Source organism: Berghia stephanieae, chromosome 1, assembly GCF_034508935.2.
Source record: "Berghia stephanieae isolate SIO BIC M18660-M18661 chromosome 1, UCSD_Bste_1.3, whole genome shotgun sequence".
NCBI classification, from domain to species: domain Eukaryota; kingdom Metazoa; phylum Mollusca; class Gastropoda; order Nudibranchia; family Aeolidiidae; genus Berghia; species Berghia stephanieae.
In genome coordinates, this window is record NC_088360.1 from 39,683,119 (window position 1) to 39,689,118 (window position 6,000).

The 6,000-nt window shown below is 31.4% G+C and overlaps 1 protein-coding gene across 1 annotated transcript in view; it reads right to left on the minus strand.

Annotated features, from left to right (window-relative positions):
- Nucleotides 1–5,784, minus strand: part of LOC144974223 (uncharacterized) — a 38,898-nt gene extending 33,114 nt beyond the window's left edge. The window contains exon 1 of the mRNA XM_078917143.1: nt 5,429–5,784. The gene's annotated coding sequence lies outside the window, so the exon portion shown is untranslated. The remainder of the gene's footprint in view (nt 1–5,428) is intronic.
- Between the last annotated feature and the right edge of the window lie 216 nt (nt 5,785–6,000).

A 6,000-nucleotide genomic window follows, 5' to 3' on the forward strand; every position in this document is an offset into this window, starting at 1 on the left:
AATCTCATTCCGTAGGGGTTTTTTTGGGGAGATTTTTTTTGGGGGAAAGGGGGGGGGGTGTTCAGAATAAGTTAATGAAACATATTGAACTGCATTGAGCATAGTGAAACGTTTGCATAATAACAGACTATATGTGTGTGTGTGTGTGTGAGAGAGAGAGAGAGAGAGAGAGAGAGAGAGAGAGAGAGAGAGAGAGAGGTGGGGAGGGGTAAAGGGGTGGGGGTAATGGTGGGGGCGGGGGAGGAAAAGCAAATGATTAGTAGACGTCACGATGATATTGTTTGTTGTCAGGTTTAGTTAGCCCTGTAAGTGTGTAAATCAAAGACGATACCAACAAAACCATCTTTAAAAAGAAATGAAGTAAAAGAATGAAAGACTTGACATGAATGCAATAGAATTCCAGTAAAAAGTCTGATAAGAAAATGGACCATGTCAGTATTCAAACTTTTGTCTTCGTAGTAATAACCTTGGAATCTTGACCATTGAATTTTAGTCTTCAATCTCGACCATTGAATCTTTGTTCTCCAACTGTAACTCTAAAATATTAACAACAGAACGAACCCTTGTCTTCGAGATATAACTCTGAAACTTGACCACTGAACCTTTGTCTCTGAACTATAACTCTGAAACTTTGACCATAGAATTTTTTGTCTTCAACTTCAATCTTGACCATTAGGATTACTTAGTTTCACTAACAAAAAGGAAATATGAAAATTAAGTATGTTTGAGATTGATTGTTTGGGTGTGGGTGCCTCTGTGTGTGTGTGTGTGTGCGTGTGTGTGTGTATGTATGTGTATTTGTGTGTGTGTGTGTGTGTGGGTGTTTATTCTTCATTCCTTGTGGTACTTAATCTTTGATTTTATTTCACCATTGTATTGAACCAAGCAGAACCCATTGACTCACTTTTGATAATTTTTCGTATCGATAATGCTGTCACATAAAATCGATATAAAACCTTAATGACTGCGGCCTTACCCTCATGAAAAACAATACAGTGCACCTTGGATTTTAGTAGCTTAATTCGTAGCGCATATCAGATTATTTAGCCTTTGTAACGAGACCAAAGCAGACTTTTAATTATTCTTTTTTCTCGATACGATCGTACTTAGCTACCTTGCAATAGAGAACATGCTAAACAGAGCAAAACATTTTTCATCACTGTGGGTATTGATTTGTGAGGCTGTGTTCGCTTTCCTTTTATTTGATAGTTTGTTCTTTATTACAATCATTCACTTTTTAAAAGATTACGATTCTCTAATAGGGGATCAAGTGCGTTGATAGTTGTGATACGACATCATGAATTTCAGAGAGAAGAATATGGAACAAGAGCGGGCTACATGATACACGTAATATTAACTAATTTATTCTCACTTATCATTTATTTTATTACGCGTTCATTTGAGATTATTTTGTTTGTGAGCAAATGTGTGTATATGTGTAGGTCTATGTGTATTTTTAGTTAGTTGTTTGTTTACTTCTTGAAATGTTTGCATGCTCTCCCTCCCTCCCTCCCTCCCTCTCTCTCTCTCTCTCTCTCTCTCTCTCTCTCTCTCTCTCTCTCTCTCTCTCTCTTTTAATTTTTTTTTATATTGAAAATTAAAAGTTGGTTCCATAAGACAATAATCATCCTGTAAAATATAATACGTTTGGTGTGAGTTTATGGAGCGCCCTTAAACATAGAATAGGGAATGTGGAATTGTCTGCTTTCTGTTTTGTCCTGGGTTCGAGCCTCGCTCGGCGCATAGTTGAATCCTTGGAAAAGACTCTTTATCCACATTCTCTCACCGTACTCATGTGTAAAATGGGTAACTGGCCGTTAACAGCGTTGTCCCTGTCGGAAAAAAAATGTAACATCGCCTAACAGTCGTCCTGTCTCGTTCTACATGTTACGTGTTGCTGTTGGTCAGGGACCCTTTGTAAAGCGCTTTGAGAACGTTTAGTGGATATTGCGCTGTATAAAATGCTCAAAAAAGCTCAAAGTTTAATTATAAAGACTCAATATATTGATAAGAAAGGCTATGGCGGAAATTAGAAATTAGCTGTAGCATTTGTTCAATTTATAGATATCCCCAAAAAGGAAAGAAAATTCTTAATATATATTCTTATGATATAAATCGATAATAAAAAATAACTCGATTTACTATGATAAAGATACGGAGAAACAACGAAAATAATTAAATTAATTGAAAGAAAGATATAAAGATATTTAAATATTGAAGTATTTAATTAAATTATTTTGATTATGATTTAACTATATTATATACAAGATTAAACTAGTATATAATAGATGGATGGATAAATAACAAAGCAATGAAAACAATACAGATTGATTAAGTCTGTCAATAAACAGACAATTGGATAAATATAAATAGATTTTTTAAAAATAATTGATGAATGAACAAATAATAACCGCAATAAAATAGGAAATAAATAAAAATCAATATATATATATATATATATATATATATATATATATATATATATATATATATATGTGTGTGTGTGTGTGTGTGTGTGTGTGTGTGTGTAGATAAATGATTAAATAAATAAATAAATAAAGAGATAAATATTTTTTTTAATTAATGACTAAATGAATAATATAATTTTCTTAAAAATAGGATAGCTTGAATATTGTGTTAAGAAGATGAAAAAATAAATAAATAAATAAACAAATAAATAATTAAATAAATAAATAGATAGATAAATACATAAATAGCTAAATAAATAAAATGAATGAAAGACAAACAATTGTTTACTGTTCATATTTGTTAACTATATTTTTTTTTCAAATCTAGATCACTTTATCTTTATTGACATTAGACAGCCTATTAATTAATTATGCAACAAATAGATTCTTTTTATTTATTTATCAATCTAAATATATTAGCTCTTTTGGTGATTGATTGATTGATTGATTGAATAATTAATGTATATATTTATCTATTTATTTATTTATTTATTTAATTATTGTTATTTGTTTATATATATATATATATATATATATATATATATATTATATATATATATATATTTATTTATTTATCGGTTTATCATTTGTTTATTTACTTTTTTGATTTAGTGGCTTGGCTTAATTGATTTATTAATCTTTATTTGTTTCAAGCAAATTCTCTTATTTCAATTTCATAATCTTCTTTTCCTTTTGATCCAATTTTTTCCCCACGAAGACTTGTGATAAGATTCATTATGTAACATTTTAGATTCATTTACCATTTGTATAATAATATATTCTTCTATATATATCCCCCCCCAAAAAAAAAAAAAAAACAAAAAAAAAAAAACAAAAAAAAACAAACAAACAAACAAAAAAAACAACACCCCCCCCCCCCCACCCAAAAAAAAAAAAAAAGAAGGAAAACAAGAAAATAAACGCAAATTAAAAAAAAAAAATTAAACAAAACAAAACAAAACAAAAAACAAATACACCAACCCCCCTCCAAAAAATCAAAAGTTCAAAAACAAAACAAATATAAGACAAAAAAAAATAAAGCAAACATTTGAGCAGTATCGTTCTATCTATTAAGCGGAAATTGGGTGTCATGGTATACCATAAACCTTTTGGAAAATACTCGAACTTATGTATGAAACTCGGATAAATCCTTGTTTGTTGGGTTCAAATGACAACTAATTAATTCAAAATAACAAAACCCTGGATATTGGTACATTTTGTCTTTCTTTCTTTGTTTATAAACTTTTCACCCAATCATCAACATAGATTAACCAGTAACAAGGCAAGGGCAACGAACGAAGTTGACGTCACTCAGGTCTGTGTTATTGTTTTTTGCCATTCATGGTTATGAGTTATTCTCACTAAACCGAATTAACTAGACTATAAAAACGTTCAAGGTTACACATAGTTTTGTGTGTTGGTCCGATATATTTCCGGATGGCAATGTTGTGAGTTTCGTAGCCAAGCGAACAGCATCTATATTTTAGAATTGCAGTGAAGAAATTTGTTTGTGAACACTATTCGCTTCAAATCAAATGTTCCAATCCTATGGATAGAACGAAGATAGAGTCATTCAGGCCTTTTTGTTATTGTTTTTTGCCATCCATGTTTGTGAGTAATTCTCACTAAACTGTATTAACAAGACTATAAAAGTTCATGGTTACACAGAGTTTTGTGGATTGGTCCGTTATACTTCCGGATGGCTTCTGAGCCAAGCGCATCCTATCAAAAGATGTTGTGCGCTTGGCTAAGAAACTCACAACATTGCCATCAGGAAATATAAAGGCCCAACATACAAAATTAAAGTGTTACCTTGAACGTTTATAGTCTCGTTAATGCAGCTGAGTGAGAATTATTCCTTAAGATAATAACAAATACCTCAGTGACGTCAACTTGTTCTATCTATTAAGCGGAAATAATGCAGTAAAAAGATTTGGTTGTGAGCATCATGTCAACGTTACTCATCAAGTTACAATATTATTGCAGTAAAGAGATTTGGTTGTTAGCATCATGTTAACTTTACTCATCAAGTTACAATATTATTGCAGTAAAAAGATTTGGTTGTGAGCATCATGTTAACTTTACTCATCAAGTTACAATATTATTGCAGTAAAGAGATTTGGTTGTTAGCATCATGTTAACTTTACTCATCAAGTTACAATATTATTGCAGTAAAGAGATTTGGTTCTGAAGACTAATTTTGCTTTAAATCAACTGTTCCAGGGCTGTCTTGAAAAAAAGCTTCGACGCTGGCCTTGATGATTTTGTTGCATTGTTTTTCGTCGTTGTTGTAAATATGCATAAATGTCTTAAGACAAATTGTATCGTATTTTCCAACTTGGATGAATATTGGAGAAGAAAGTAGATGTCTATTTAAATAGGCTAATACAATTGGCATTCGAGAACGATATGTAAAAATAAACAAACAAACAAACAAACAAAATACATAATGAAAATAATAAACTTGTACCTATCAGGTCCCTAAAATATAAGGCAGAAGGAGCGAGTCTTATACCGGTTTCTGTAGCGTTAAGTAAATTTCTTCCCCCTTTGGATATGACGCTATTTAAAGATGGAACGTGATTTCCACCATACATAATACTCAACAGCTACCCGATCATTGCAGGGTGGAGAGAGTGGTTTCAAAAACATCGAACAATTTTGGCTTGAAAACAAGAATGTGTGTTCTCTAATAGCGTTAATGTTTGGATTTCATGTTAGTTTCTTATCTGACACCAGATACGATTACAAAATAATTGATGGCTGAACAGAATGTTATAAAATTTAAACAACTTTAATATATGATTTAATACAACGTAATGTATCATATTATAATATTATAATAGGACATAATGTAATTTTGCATTAAATATACTATATAAAAATGATGGTATAATATGCTCTAATATATAAAAATATATAAGACGAAATTAGGTAATTATAAACAATAGGGTACTCACGGTAACAAATATACAAGTAGCTTGTAAATGGACCTGTATCCAGAGATGCGGTCACCATAGAGTATTTCTAATCCACTTCAGTGATATCCAATAACATTTATATTATCCAGTCAATACCCATATTATATTATAATAAATTCGACAAGTTTTCTTATATATGAACTGTTAATATATCAATACCAATGTATCCATAATACAGAGCATCTACACAATAATCATCAAATCCCGACGATTTGTCAAAAGAAATATCTTGAGTGTAATTGAATGATTCGTCCGTGTCTTATGTCTATATCATTCCAACAACTCCGGGATATGATTACATACGCAGTTAGATTGTCTTTTGGCGGTCCGATTCCAAATGCCGCAACAATGGGATACGATAATGGTTCACTTCATATACCTAGCAGCCGCTATCATTGAACAAACAGTTTATAAAATGGCGTGTAATAGCCATTGAGAGCTTTCTGTATTATGATATACCTGTGGGAAGCAGGCGCCGAGCTGTTATTTCCCTCTTTTCATCGCATCAGAGGCCGTTCACTCCGTTCTTTTTGACAATTCTCGGGTCAGTC